This window comes from Cnephaeus nilssonii (assembly GCF_951640355.1).
Source record: "Cnephaeus nilssonii genome assembly, chromosome: 11".
Classification (NCBI taxonomy): domain Eukaryota; kingdom Metazoa; phylum Chordata; class Mammalia; order Chiroptera; family Vespertilionidae; genus Cnephaeus; species Cnephaeus nilssonii.
In genome coordinates this window covers 30,706,722-30,721,723 of record NC_137082.1, presented here as the reverse complement: position 1 = coordinate 30,721,723, position 15,002 = coordinate 30,706,722, and the positions used below count along the sequence as shown (strand labels likewise).

The window sequence follows — 15,002 nt, the reverse complement described above, 5'->3', positions numbered from 1 at the left end:
GGGTGTTGTTTTGTGTGGGTTTTTTTTTTCTGAGGTCAGGTTGTTTGTAAGACAGGAAAAGAATGTTCAGAACCTCCCTAGGCAGGGTGAATAATTTCAGGAGCCTTTGCCCAGGGTAGGGATTCCTGCTCTAAACCATCACATCTCCCCAAAGATCTCCTCATTTGCCACCTGCTTGCTCTGAAGGCAGCCCAGGAACCAGAAGATGGTGGGCGGGGAGAGGCCTGACATGGAACATGGGCGAACATCTTCCTGCCGGGCCACTCCTTCAAAAAACACAGAGCTGATGCTGTCACTTGTTTACTTAAAAATTCCCTCACTCTCCTTTTCCCAGGGGATGAATGAAGCCTGAAATGTCTTATCAAGTCATACAAGGCCCTCGACAGTCTGGCCTCAACTTGTTCTTTTGGTTTTAGCTGAATTCTTTGATTCTCCTTTCCCATACCCCCCTCCCTAGCCATTCAGAGCTGCTTGTCTGCCTTTTCACTCTTACCTGGTCAGCTCTGTCTTTTTCCTTTAAAGTCCCTTTCACTAGAGCAGCTTCTTGAGGGCAGGAGCTGTGTCATGTGCACCTTTTCACCTCCCATGCTCAAAGGATTTTTCTCTCAATTGTCTTGTAGGTCCTATCCCATCTCTTTCCCCCTTATATCTTGGCTCTGTTTACTTCCAGGTACTCTCACTTCCCAAAAGAATCTTTCTTGACTGTTTTCTGAAGGCTTTCTTGGAGTGCATGCCTAGGACTTTTGGTATCTCTGATTCTCCATCTTCCCATTTTCATCCCAGTCAGCTCCCCCCTCCTCACCCCCATTAGTAGTCAGCAGGCAGGAACTGTCAGGTCTCATAGCCCACTGGCATTCAGTCTTGCTTGACTCTCTCTGAAAGGCCAAAAGCCTCCTGGTGTCTTTTCACCTCTGCCTTCCTGAAGGGGTCTGACTGATGCGTGCACTCTAAGGCAGCGGTCGCCAACCTTTCGGACCTCACGGACCGCCAGTTGGGGACCGCTGCTCCTAGGCATACGGGATCCAGGAGGCTGTTTACTGGGACCTTTTAGCTGCTTATTTACCATCTGGGTGAAATTCAGAACCAGAAAAGCCAATCCTCTGACCTAAGTACATTCATGTGCCTTCTGTTTGTTAAGGGAAAGTGCTTGGGATACAAATTAAAAGTGAGGAGATCCAATCTTTTAAAAATATATATATTTTTATTGATTTCAGAGAGTAAGGAAGAGGGAGAGATAGATAGAAACATCATTGATGAGAGAATCATTGATCGGCCGCCTCCTGCACACCCCACACGGGGGATTGAGCCTGCAACCCAGGCATGTGCCCTGACTGGGAATTGAACCGTGAACTCCTAGTTCATAGGTCGACGCTCAACCACTGAGCCACGCCAGCTGGGCAGGAGATCTAATCTTAACGTTTGAGGAGCTCACAGTCTAATGCAGGACAGACAAATACATCACAGGTGGTATGAAAGTGTAATAATAGCTATTTTCTTTTATTTGCTTTGTGACAAGCTATGTAATAAATTTCCATGAATTATTTAATGCTTTCAACAGTCATGTAGGGGCTTATTCCTATTTGACAAGGGTGGAAACTGGGACTATACAGCGGGAAGATGAGAGAATAAGCAGGATTTGATCTTGGCAGTCTAGTTCCATAGCTTCTGCCAGGCTGTATAGAAAGCATTGCTTCCCTAGGTGGTTCAAGAAAGCTTTACTGAGAGGGGGCTTTTGGGTCATGACAGGTGCATAGGAGTTTGTGTATGGTGGACAGGATACAGGAAAGAGGGAAACGCACAAGTGGGCTTGGGAGGTGGAAGGAACCCACTGTCCTTGGGGAGTCTGGAGAGGTTAATTGCACTTGGATGTCGAGTGTGACTCGACACGGTTAGCATCGGTAGCAGGAATCGAGAAAAAAGCAAGCGAGTGCAAAGAGTTAAACATAGTTGGACTGAATAGGAGGAAGAAGGGTGGAAGATGAGAGTAGGGTGAGTTTGAGGGCTATATGTGCTGTGTTAAATTTGACCAGAGGAAAGCCACTGGAGAATTTTAAAAGAAATCAGGGACTTGGGCTGACTGGGCTTTAGGAAGGTCATTTGGGGTATTGTGGGGCCAGATGTTGTCACCCCTGCAATGGCCAGGCTCCACAGAGGCAGAATCACAGCCTTTTAGACTCAGATGAGGCCTATAGAGAATCCTGCTCAGTTTCGAGAAAAGGTAATAAATACATATAAGAAAAAATTCCAACAGTATACAAGAGGGCATATAGAGAAAAATAAGTCTCCCTCCTACCCTGACTTCCCCAGAGATAGCTGAAGTTTGCAGTTTTGTGGCCTTACATAGACACTGTTCCTTTATAAACATGTGTCTACTTACCCATACTCTTCCCCTATGTAAGTTGTTTCCAAGTTTTTCTATTATAGTTTTACAATGAATGTCCTTATACATACTTTATGTGCTCATGTATAAAATTATGTGAACAACATATTTCTGAGAGTGGAATTACTAGCTCAAAGGATACATGTGCATTTAAAAAAAAGATTTTGTTGCCTTTTTTAGAGAGAGAGGGGGAGAGAGAGAGAGAGAGACATCAATGGGAGGGAGGATGGTACATCCAACGGCTGCCTCTCACATGACCCCCATTAGGGAATACTCCCCACTTGGGATCAAGTCCACAAACCTGGCATGTGTCCCGACCTGAAATCAAACCAGCAGCCTTTTGGTGCTTGGGACAACGCCCAACCAACTGAGCCACACAGGCCAGGGCAATTCATGTGCATTTTAAATTTTTAGGCATATAGCCAAATCACCACCCCTTCTAAGGGGTTGTACTAACTTGTCCTCTCTCCCCCAAATGTGAATGGGTCTCAATGGATCTTCATCAGAGTAGGCACCCCCTCCCTATGTGATTGTTAACATTTCTGTCAATTTACCGGGGGAGACATTGAGGCTCAGAAAGATAAAGAGACTTGTGCAAGACAGTGTAGGTGGTGGTGGTTTTTTAAGCAGCTCTGATATTTGTATTTGCCCAACACCTTTTATTGGAGGTGCTTAGAGTCTGTTAGTAATCATTGTGGCATTATATTTCTCCACCTTCATGTGGAAAAAATGACAAACAGGTGAAGTGAAGTTTGAGGTATAAGCAGGAAGCCGGCCAAATTTAGAATCTTGTCTTTTATTTCTAGTTCAATAACTAATAAATGTTCTCAAATGCCGAAGCTGAAGAAATGTTTTTTTGTTTGTTTTTTTAAGAAGTGTTTTTTTCAGGGAGTCTAAGTACAACAAAAATAGCTATAACACTAACTTAATAAAACTGATCAGTAAACCTACAATAACCCAAGGTTAAAATTTGCTTTAATATATTCTTTATAGAAAAGATAATTAAATGTTAAACTTTACTGTAAATTCATATCCATTTGTGTCATTGTATAGGCATAGCTTTTTTAAAGTTCTAATCAGTACATACAGAATATTTTTATATTATTTTTTTAAAAATATTTTTTTATTGATTTCAGAGAACGGAGAGGGAGAGAGAGATCAACACTCAGGCATGTGCCCTGACCTGGAATTGAACTGTGACCTCCTGGTTCATAGGTCGATGTTCAACCACTGAGCAACACTAGCCAGGCTATTTTTGTATTCTTGCATAGCATTAGTTATTTTATATTTACTTAATAGTGTCCTATGCATTGATAACTGTAGTTTGTGCACTCTTTTTTATTTTGATTTTTTTCTCCATTTTACTGTTAAAAATGGTACTTCTGAGCACCCATGTTCAAATATGTCTTTTAGATTATTTTCTTGGACTTTTATCACTAAAGTGGGTTCACTGACTTCAGGATATGGCTTCAGTACCAAAGGCTGAGTTAATTTATAACACCATCAGCAATTGATGTGTGCTGACAGTCTAGCCAGTGCTATTACAAACAAACACTGTTATTTGATTTTATTAATTTAAAAATAATATAAGGTACCTTGAATTATGTTTAATTTACATTTCTTTAGAAAAAGAGACCAGTAGCTCTTTAGATTTTGAAAGTGTGATATATATCCTACCCAAGAGTTATGTAACTAAAAGCAACTTCTTTTTGAAGAAAGGCATTATTGATGGGACAGAAATAGTGTAGAAGTTTAGGGTAAGATCATATTGGTATGAAACAAAAGACTAGATGCTGTTTGATTTAAAATAGCAGATCTTGTGCCAGGAGCTGGGAATACTCCACAGAGTGTCATAGATGTGATGCCTGCTCTTACAGGGCTAATATAGTAACAGGCATTAATCACTTTATGGTAATTACAAATATGACCAAAGGGGAAGAATAGGATACCTTGTGAGTGCCAGAGAAGTTCAGTGTTACACAACATTTGTAGTTGAACATCACTTACAACGGCCCTGAGCTGGGAAAGGGTTTTGGTATCTTAGGGCAGTGCTTCTCTAACTTGAATGCTCACATGAAGCATCTGGAGATCTTGTTAAAATGGCAAGTCCTGATTCAGTAGGTCTTGGGGGGGCGGGGAGGGGTTGGGACTTTGGATTCTGCAAGACTAACCAGCTCCCAGGTGAGGCAGATGCTACTGGTAGGTGGGTCACACGTGGACTAGCAAGACCTAATTGAGAGTTTGGTGAACACCGGAAGCTGACTGATCAAGATGAGTAAGGGGGTGGGGGTAGTTCTCTTCTCTGGCTGTACTGTAGATTCACCTGGGGAAATTATAAAGATTAGCAATGCAGGTCGGCAGGTGGTTGAGCATCAGCCTGTGACCCAGGAGATCACGGTTCGATTCCTAGTCAGGGCACATGCCTGAGTTGTGGATTTGATCCCAAATAGGCACAGAAGACAGCTGATCAATGGTTCTCTCTCATCATTGATGTTTCTAGCTCTCTCTCCCTCTCCCTTCCTCTCTGAAATAAATAAAAATATATTTTAAAAATATTAGCGATGCAAATGCTCATCCCCAGTATTTTTTTTTAACTCTCACCCAAGGTTATATTTATTTGTTGTTTTTTAAAATTGATTTTTTAATAATTTTTATTAAACTTAGAATTGTCACTGGTATCTTCTTGGGTCTACAGGTCAACCAGTGTCACCATGTTAACTACAGAAATTTGGGTGTCCTAAAGGAAGAGTAGGGAGTTCTGCAGTAAGCATGCAGAGCCATATTTATATATTTGCTTTTAATGTATTGCAACATACTGGTAACTGTGTATATGATGCAGTTTTTATTAAACCTTTGCAGAATGAACAGGTGGCTTAAAATGATTTCTGCAAAGAAATCAGTGATTGAAGAAAATGCCAATAATTCAAGCACAAACAAACAAAATGGCAGAGCTAATCATTGTTCATCCCCTATTATGAACTCTTGGTGAACTATTAGATTAAATAAGTCAGCTCTTATTATATTGGAAATATCAAGAAGCCTATTTAAATCAGGGATTTAGCCCAGCCAGTGTGACTCAGTGTTTGAGCATCAACCTATGAACCAGGAGGTCATGGTTTGATTCCTGGTCAGGGCATATACCTGGTTGTGGGCTCGATCCCCAGTGTGGGGTGTGCAGGAGGCAGCTGATCAATGATTCTTTCTCATCATTGATGTTTCTCTCCCTCCCTTCCTCTCCCTTCCTCTCTGAAATCAATAAAAAAATAAATAAATTAAAAAACAAACAATGCCCTAGCTTGTTTGGCTCAGTGGATAGAGTGTCGGCCTGCTGACTGAAAGGCCCCGGGTTTGATTCCAGTCAAGGGCACGTGCCTGGGTTACAAGCTTGATCCCCCCAGTAGGGGGCGTGCAAGAGGCAGCCGATCAATGATTCTCTCATCATTGATGTTTCTATCTCTCCCTCTCCCTTCCTCTCTGAAATCAATAAAAATATTAAACAATCAAACATGGATTTACATCCTCTGTCATTAATAGGAACCTTGCTTTGAGAGTATGTAGAAACTTGAGATATTAAATAATAAAATACTAGGCTATCACTAGCACTAGGACATTTGAAAACTAAGCATCTGGAGCATAAAGAAAACCTCTACATTTTTCCCCCCAGTGATGTTTAAAATCATAGGCTATTCAATCAGATGCTGTACATAATTTTACTAGCCTAATTATTGAAGTATATGTTCTGAGGTTTTTTGGTTTTACAAAGGACAAAAAGGCACATATCATTGGCAGGCTCTTTCTGTCTTGTCCCTCCTTCGCTCCACCAAAAAAAACTCATTAAAAAAAATTTACACATAATACTTAGAAAATAATGCATTCCTTTGTCAGCAAATACTCTTATGAGTAGAAAATGTTGCTGAAGATTTGAACAATATTAGAACAAATTTTGCAGTGTGGTAGTTTTGCTATATAGTTATAAAAGTATAGAAGCTTCTAGCATGCATTCACTAGATTCTCTTTTTAATGGCAATTTACTTTTATTTTTAGATACGTTTTTATTGATTTTAGAGACAGAAGAAGGAAGAGAGAGAGAGAGAGAGAGAGAGAGAGAGAGAGAGAAACATCAATGAGAGAATCATCAATCAGCTGTCTCCTGCACACCTCCTGTTGGAGATTGAACCCGCAACCTGGGCATGTGCCCTTACCAGAATCAAACCGTGACCTCTTGGTTCATACGTCGATGATCAGTTACTGAGCCACACCAGCCAGGCTACATTCTCTTTTAATAATTCCAAGAAAAATCCATTATTTTGTGAGCTACTAGAGGAAAGTTGTACTGGAGAAGAAAATTTTTTTAAAAATATTTTTTTATTGATTTCAGAGAGGAAGGGAGAGAGAGAGAGAAACATCAAAGATAAGAGAGAATCATTGATCGGCTATCTCCTGCATGCCTCCCACTGGGGATCGAGCCTGCAACTCAGGCATGTGTTCTTACCGGGAATGGAACTGTGACCTTCTCGTTCATAGGCTTAACCATTGAGCCATGCCAGCTGGGCTGGAGAAGAAATTCTTAATGATAAATGACTGCCTTAATAGCATTGCTATATGAAATAATTGTCCATAGTGCTTTGGCTGAATAAAAAGATGAAATTTATTCACTGCCTCTTCATGGACTATTGAGGCAGGTAACCATTCATTGGTTATTTGGTAGAGTTGTTGATGTTATACATTTTTCTCTTATTTAAAAAAAAGCCAACTTTCCTGTGGTAAATCGCTACCTAGCAAATATTATTTGAAAAATTAATATCCTTAATCCTTTCTCTTCAAGGTATTATTTTAACAGTGGATGAAAAAGTAACTGCTTTTTTCTTATAAAGAAACGTGCTATGATATAGCATTTTTTCGTAATTAAAAAAGAGCTTTATTGAGATATAATTTACATACCATGAAATTCATCCTTTTAAAATGTACAGTTCAATGGTTTTTAGTACATTCATGGAGTTGTGCAATCACCACCATTATCTAATTTCAGAACATTTTCATCGCCCCAAGAAGAAACTTTGTACCCATTAGCTTTACTCCCATTCCACCTTCTCCCAGCCACTGACAACCACTAATCTTTCTGTCTCTGTAGATTCCCCTGTTCTGGACACTTCATGTAAGTGGAATTATACAATATGTGGCTTTTGTGACCAGATTTTTTTATTTACACGATGTTTGTTTGTTTGTTTTTGGGCGGGGTTCCCATGTTATAACTTGTATCAGTACTTTTTTCTTTTTTATAGCTGAATAATATAATATTCCACTGTATGGACATCACATTTTGTTTATCCATACATCAATTAGTGACTGTTCGGCTTTTTTCCACTTTTTGGCTATTATGAATACTACTGCTGTGAACATTCATGTACAAGTGTCTTTGTGGACATATGTTTTTATTTCTCTTGGGTATATATCTAGGATTGGAATTGTGCAGTTAAAATTTTTAGAGGAGCTGCTAAACTATTTTCTAAAGCAACGGCACCATTTTACATTCCCAGCAGCATTGCACAAGGGTTCCAGTTTCTTCACATTATTGCCAACACTTGTTATTCTTTGTCCTTTTTAAAGGACAAAGTTATTGTGTGTATATATATATATATATATATATATATATATATATATATATATATATATGTATATAATTTATTAATTTCAGAGAGGAAGGGAGAGGGAGAGACAGAAACATCAATGATGAGAGAATCATCTGTCAGCTGCTCCTGCACGCCCCCTACTGGGCATTGAGCCCACAACCCAGGCATGTTCCCTGACCAGGAATTAAACCATGACCTCCTGGTTCATGGATCAACACTCAACCATTGAGCCACACTGGCCGGGCAAGTCATGTATGTATTTAAATGATTAATACATGTACATGTTAAAATAAATAGTACTAAAAATGCACAGTAAAAGGGAATTCTCTTTTCCTCCTCTTTCAAGTTCCCCTTCCAGAGGCATTCCCAGGTACTGTGAATAGCATTTGGAAACATTTCAGAAATAATACAGGTGCATACAATATAGGACTTACTTAAGTTTTACATTTCAACTAAGAATCAAGGAGGGTACCAGAATTTTATCAAATGGGGTGGGTATTAAGGCAGATTGAGATGTGTTCTTACCTTTGGGTGAGGGGTTATATGGCATTCAGTCTGATTCTCCATTGTTAGGAGAAATTGCTTAAACAGTTCATACTCAGTTGAACTTAGTTTTCTAAGATTCTACTTTAATGAAGGCTGCTATAGAGCAAGTAGTGGTTAACAGAGCAGCTTGGTTATCTGTGTGTTTTTAATTGTCAGTCCACTCCCTTTCTATGCCACTGATTCTACTATATTCACCAGATTATTCTGTTCATCAGATTTTTTATTCACTTGATTTTTAGATTCACTTGTTAATAGGTATGTATTTGTTGTTCATAATTTTTATCTTTACCTTTTTCTTCTTCCTCTTAAAGAATACCTTTCAGCATTTCATATAATACTGGTTTGGTGGTGATGAACTCCTTTAACTTTTTCTTATCTGTGAAGCTTTTTATCTGACCTTCAATTCTGAATGATAGCTTTGTTGGGTAGAGTAATCTTGGTTGTAGGTTCTTGCTATTCATCACTTTGAATATTTCTTGCCACTCCGTTCTGGCCTGCATAGTTTCTGTTGAGAAATCAGCTGATAATCGTATGGGTGCTCCCTTGTAGGTAACTAACTGTTTTTCTCTTGCTGCTTTTAATATTCTCTCTTTGTCTTTTGCTCTTGGCATTTTAATTATGATGTGTCTCGGTGTGGTCCTCTTTGGATTCCTTTTGTTTGGAGTTCTCTGCGCTTCCTGGACTTGTAAGTCTATTTTTTTCACCAGGTGGGGGAAGTTTTCTGTCATTATTTCTTCAAGTAGGTTTTCAGTATCTTGCTCTCTCTCTTCTTCTGGCACCCCCATAATTTGGATGTTGCTACGCTTGAAGTTGTCCCAGAGGCTCTTTACACTATCTTCATATTTTTGGATTCTTTTTTCTTTTTGTTTTTTCCGGTTGGGTGTTTTTTGCTTCTTTATCTTTCAAATCTTTGACTTTATTCTTGGGATCCTCTAGTCTGCTGTTGGATCTCTGTATATTATTTTTTATTTTAGTCAGTGTATGCTTAATTTCTAGTTGGTCCTTTTTTATATCCTTGAGGGTCTCACTAAATTTATCAGACTTTTCTAGAAAATTCTTGAAAAACCTTATAACCGTGGTTTTGAACTCTATATCCAGTCGTTTGCTTTCCTCCATTTCTTTCATTTGTGACCTGTTTCTTTGTCTCCGCATTTTGGCTGCTTCCCTGAATTGATAGAGTGGCTTTGTGTGCTAGGTGTCCTATAGGGCCCAGTGGCTCAGCCTCCCCAGTTACCTGAGGTGGACACTCTTGGTGCACCCCTTTGTGGGCTGTGTGCACAGTCTTGTTGTAGTTAAGCCTTGATTGTTGTTGGTATCACTGGGAGGAATTGACCTCCAGGCCAATTGGCTGTGAGGATCAGTTGTGTCTACGATGGGAGAACTTCTGTGCTGGAGACACCCTTATGAGACAAGACTTGATTCAGTGGGGCTTTGGTGCTCACTGAGTCTGCCCCCTGAGTGTGTCCCTATGGATCTGAGGAGTTGTAATCTGGATGGTCCTACTCTGACCACTGGGTACACTGGCTCTTGGATCTTCAAGGAGGTGAGGTGCTAATTTAGCCTCTGCCTGAGGCCACCCAGTAGGAGCTACGGAGAGATCTGCAGATTCCTCTTCTCTGTTTGGGGTTTGGAGGTGCCCAGATGAGGCCCAGCTGTGAAGCAATGCAAGCTGCTGCGGGGCCTTGGGCCTTCTTTTGGATGTTCTGGGTCTCTCTGACTCAGCTGCAGTTTGATAGGTAAGTTTAGTTTTCAAAGGACCAGGCCATTCATATGCAAAAGTCTCTGTGCACAGCTTGGATGGGGCGGAGTCTCAGGGCGGAGCAAACAGCAATGGCTTCCCATCAGCCCTGCTCTAAGAGGCCCCTGGGTCTCAATGTTCCGCAGTAACCGCTGCAAGCACGTCTAAGAGAAAGCCGCCCTCATGTTCTGCCTGCTGCCAAACAGTCCAGTTTCTCCCCGTATGAGTCTGGGTTCCCAGAGTCTCGCCTGGAACTGGAGTTCAGAGCAGTCGGGAGCTTGTATCTCCCTGTGGGTTGAAAAAGCCAGCCGCATACTCAGTTGCCAACCTTCTCTGCGCACGCGCCTCCATACCTCTGCACTTCCGCAGCTCCTCTGAGTCTCAGCGTACTTTTCTCTTCCCTTCTAGTTGTAGAATTTCCACTTAGCCAGCCTTCCTGTGGTTCTGGATGATGTCTGTTTTGTCTTTTAGTTGTAGTTTTGAAGTGGTTGTTCGAGGCAGCAAGTTCAGGTGTTTACCTATGCCACCATCTTGGTTTCTCCTCCTAAAATCGTTTTTCTTGAAATAAAAAAAATAAAAAAAAATACATTTATACATTCAGTCTATCAAGCATAAGTTGCTTGACATGTCAGAGTTATCTCCTTAACAAACAAAATCTCCTTAAGTACTTGAGCAGTATTAAAAAATTAAACGTATTAATGTAGTAAAGCAGGTTCTTTTAAGACTCAAGTGCTTTTCATTAGCTGAATCTGAATGATCAACTTTTAAAAAACACATATCCTAAACTTAAAAGTATTAGCATCTTTTTTAAAAATATATTTTTATTGATTTCAGAGAGGAAGGGAGAGGGAGAGATAGAAACATCAATGATGAGAGAGGATCATTGATCGGCTGCCTCCTGCATGCTCCCTACTGGGGATCGAGCCTGCAACCCAGGCATGTGCCCTGACCTGGAATCAAACCTAGGACCCTTCAGCCCGCAGGCCGATGCTCTATTCACTGAGCCAAACCAGCTAGGACAAAAGTATTAGTATCTTGAGTTTAGTATGCCTCATCTTGTTGCTCACATCTTTTTTTTTTGGAGCTGTAGTGGCCTTTCCATCTAAGCGAGTCAGGGTTATTGGATTGAAAATACTGGACTACAGTACAGTGATTTATTTTTTTATTTTAAAATATATTTTTATTGATTTTTTACAGAGAGGAAGGGAGAGGGATAGAGAGCTAGAAACATCGATGAGAGAGAAACATCGACCAGCTGCCTCCTGCACACCCCCCACCGGGGATGTGCCCGCAACCAATGTACATGCCCTTGACCGGAATCGAACCCGGGACCCTTGAGTCCTCAGGCTGACGCTCTATCCACTGAGCCAAACCGGTTTCGGCAGTAGAGTGATTTGTTAATCAGAGATTCGATACTGAGAAAAGAACTAAGGGCTATATGTTTTTATGATATTCTACTTAAGATGTGCCCTTTCTTATATAAGAGTCTGGAATCTTGCATCAATGGGGGAGTTCCATATCTGGGATTTGTTTTACAGCCCCCTGTACATTTTTTTTCAAACTAACTTCTTTTTCGTTGTTAGTCCTAACCTGAGGATATTTTTTCCATTGACTTTTAGAGAGAGTGGAAGGGAGGGAGAGAGAGAAACATCAATGTGAGAGGCTGGAGATCAAGTGTGCAACGGAGGTACGTGCCCTTGACTGGACCCACAACCCTTTAGTCCGAGGGCTGACGTTTTAACCACTTGGCAAAACCGGCTATGGCTTAAACTAACTTTATTTTATTATTATTTTTTAAATCTTATTTTTATTGATTTCAGAGAGAAAGGAAGAGAGAGAGAGAGATAGAAACATCAATGAGCAGAGAGACTCATTGATCAGCTGCCTCCTGCACTCTCCCCACTGGGGATTGAGCCCGCAACCCAGGCATATGCCCTTGGCTGGAATCGAACCCTGGACCCTTCAGTCCTCAGGCTGACACTCTATCCACTGAGCCATACCAGTTAGGGCTTAAACTAACTTCTTAATCAATTTTTTTTCTAAATAAAATTGGACTTTGTATTTCTTTCATATATTCCCTCTCAAGCCATAGAGTTATTTTAATTTTGGGAGTTAAATGGGATTAGGATTCATAGCCCATATTGGCCATGCTTTGTGAGGTTGAACAAAGTACTTCACTCTTCTGAGACTCAGTTTTCTCACCTAATAAATAGATTCAACACTAGTATTCTTTTTTTTTAAAATAAATTTTTATTGTTCAGATTATTACAATTGTTTCTCCTCCCCCCCCCCATATCTCCCCTCCACCCAGTTCCCACCCTTCCCTCTGCCCTTACCTCCCCCCCTCGCTATCCTTACCCATAGGTATATGATTTTGTCCAGTCTTTTCCTGTACCCCCCACACAGACACCCCCCTTCCCCCTGAGAATTATCAATCCACTCCCATTCTATGCCCCTGATTCTATTATGTTCACCAGTCTATTCTGTTCTTCAGATTTTTAATTCACTTGACTTTTAGATTCACTTGTTGATAGGTATGTATTTGTTGTTCATAATTTTTATCTTTACTTTTTTCTTTTTCCTCCTTTTAAATAATACCTTTCAGCATTTCATGTAATACTGGTTTGGTGGTGATGAATTCCTTTAGCTTTTTCTTATCTGTGAAGCTCTTTATCTGACCTTCAATTCTGAATGATAACTTTGCTGGGTAGAGTAGTCTTGGTTGTAGGTTCTTGCTATTCATCACTTTGAATATTTCTTGCCACTCCGTTCTGGCCTGCATAGTTTCTGTTGAGAAATCAGCTGATAATCGTATGGGTGCTCCCTTGTAGGTAACTAACTGTTTTTCTCTTGCTGCTTTTAATATTCTCTCTTTGTCTTTTGCCCTTGGCATTTTAATTATGATGTGTCTCGGTGTGGTCCTCTTTGGATTCCTTTTGTTTGGAGTTCTCTGCGCTTCCTGTACTTGTAAGTCTATTTCTTTTACCAAGTGGGGGAAGTTTTCGGTCATTATTTCTTCAAATAGGTTTTCAGCGTCTTGCTCTCTCTCTTCTTCTGGTACCCCAAAAATTCGGATGCTGGTATGCTTGAAGTTGTCCCAGAGGCTTCTTACACTATCTTCTACTTTCTGAATTCTCTTCTCTTCTTGCTTTTCTGGAGGCGTGTCCTTTGCCTCTTTGTATTCCAAATCTTTGACTTGATTCTTGCGTTCCTCTAGTCTGCTGCTGGGTCTCTGTATAATATTTTTTATTTCAGTCAGTGTATGTTTCATTTCTAATTGGACCTTTTTCATATCCTCGAGGGTCTCATTAAATTTATTGGCTTTTTCCATGAAATTCTTGAAAAACCTTATAACCGTGGTTTTGAACTCTATGTCCAGTCGTTTGTTCTCCTCCATTTATTTTGTTTGGGATCTGTTTCCTTGCCTCCTCATTTTCGCTGCTTCCCTGAGTTGCTAGGGTAGCTTTGTGTCCTATTGTGTCCTATTGGTTCAACGGGTCAGCCTCCCAGTTACCTGAGGTCGACGCTCTTGGTGCACCCCTTTTTAGACTGTGTGTACAGCCTTGTTGTAGTTAAGTCTTGATTGTTGTTGGTGTTACTGGGAGGAATTGACCTCCAGGCCAATTGGCTGTGAGGACCCGCTGTGCTATAAAGGAAGAATTGCTGTGCTGGAGACACGTTTATGGGCCGGGACTTGTTCCAGTAGGGCTCTGGCGCTTACTGAGTCTGCCTCTTGAATGTGTCCCTTATGTGAGTGGTTGAAATCTGGTGTTGTCTCAGACCGACCACTAGATGCCCTCGTTTCTGGATCTCCAATGGGGTGCAGGTCAGCTACTGTCTGAGGCCCCCCAGCAGGAGCTACAGCAAGAACTAGTTTTCTCCTCTTTGCTTGAGTGGTTTTGGAGCAGTCTGACTGGAGCTGCAGTTTATTTGGTTAAGCTGCCATAGGGCAGGCCATTTATATGCAAAAGCTGCTGTTTGGAGCCTGGGCAGGGTTTGTAGAATGTGCCGGGCGGGTCTCAGGGCGGGGCGGGGTCTCAGGGCATCACTAGGCTAGGGCATGGCAAACAGCAATGGCTGCTAGTCTGCCTTTTCTGCCTTTCCGTGTTTCCAAGTCCCTGCGCCCTGTGCTCCAGTGCAGTAAACACTGATTGCTGGGCGCACCTCTGCAAGAAAGTCACTCTCACTTTCCGACACGATGGCCAAGAGTCCAGCTTCTCCCCGTAGGTGTCTGGGTCCCCTGCACGTCCCCAGAAACTGGATTTCAGAGTGATCGGGAGCTTATCTCCCTTTGGGTTGGAAAAAAAGCCGAGCGTCCCATCGCCCGCCACCAGCCTGATTCACGCGCCTTCGTACCTCAGCCCTTCCGCGTTTGTTCTTTCTTTTTCCTTCTTAGTTGTAAATCTACCATTCAGCCAGCTTTCCCGTGGTTCTGGATGGTAGACGCTTTGTCTTTTAGTTGTATTTTTGAAATTGTTGTGCGCGGCACAGTTTAGTTGTTTAACTTTGCCGCCATCTTGGTTCCTCCAACACTAGTATTCTTTTACTGCATATATTTGTTGAAGGGTTAGATAGTGCATGTCAAGTACTTAGCATAATTCTTTCTTAGCACATTGTAAACCTTCAATAAATGCTATAGGTAATGTTATAATGATCTTGATTATGTCTCTTTCCTCCCTCATAGTTGGGATACAGTGTAGCTATATTA

General features: G+C 41.1%; 1 protein-coding gene across 2 annotated transcripts in view; it reads left to right on the top strand.

The window, feature by feature from the left end:
- Positions 1–15,002, top strand: part of PTPRA (protein tyrosine phosphatase receptor type A) — a 142,217-nt gene that overhangs the window by 963 nt on the left and 126,252 nt on the right. The window lies entirely within an intron of this gene.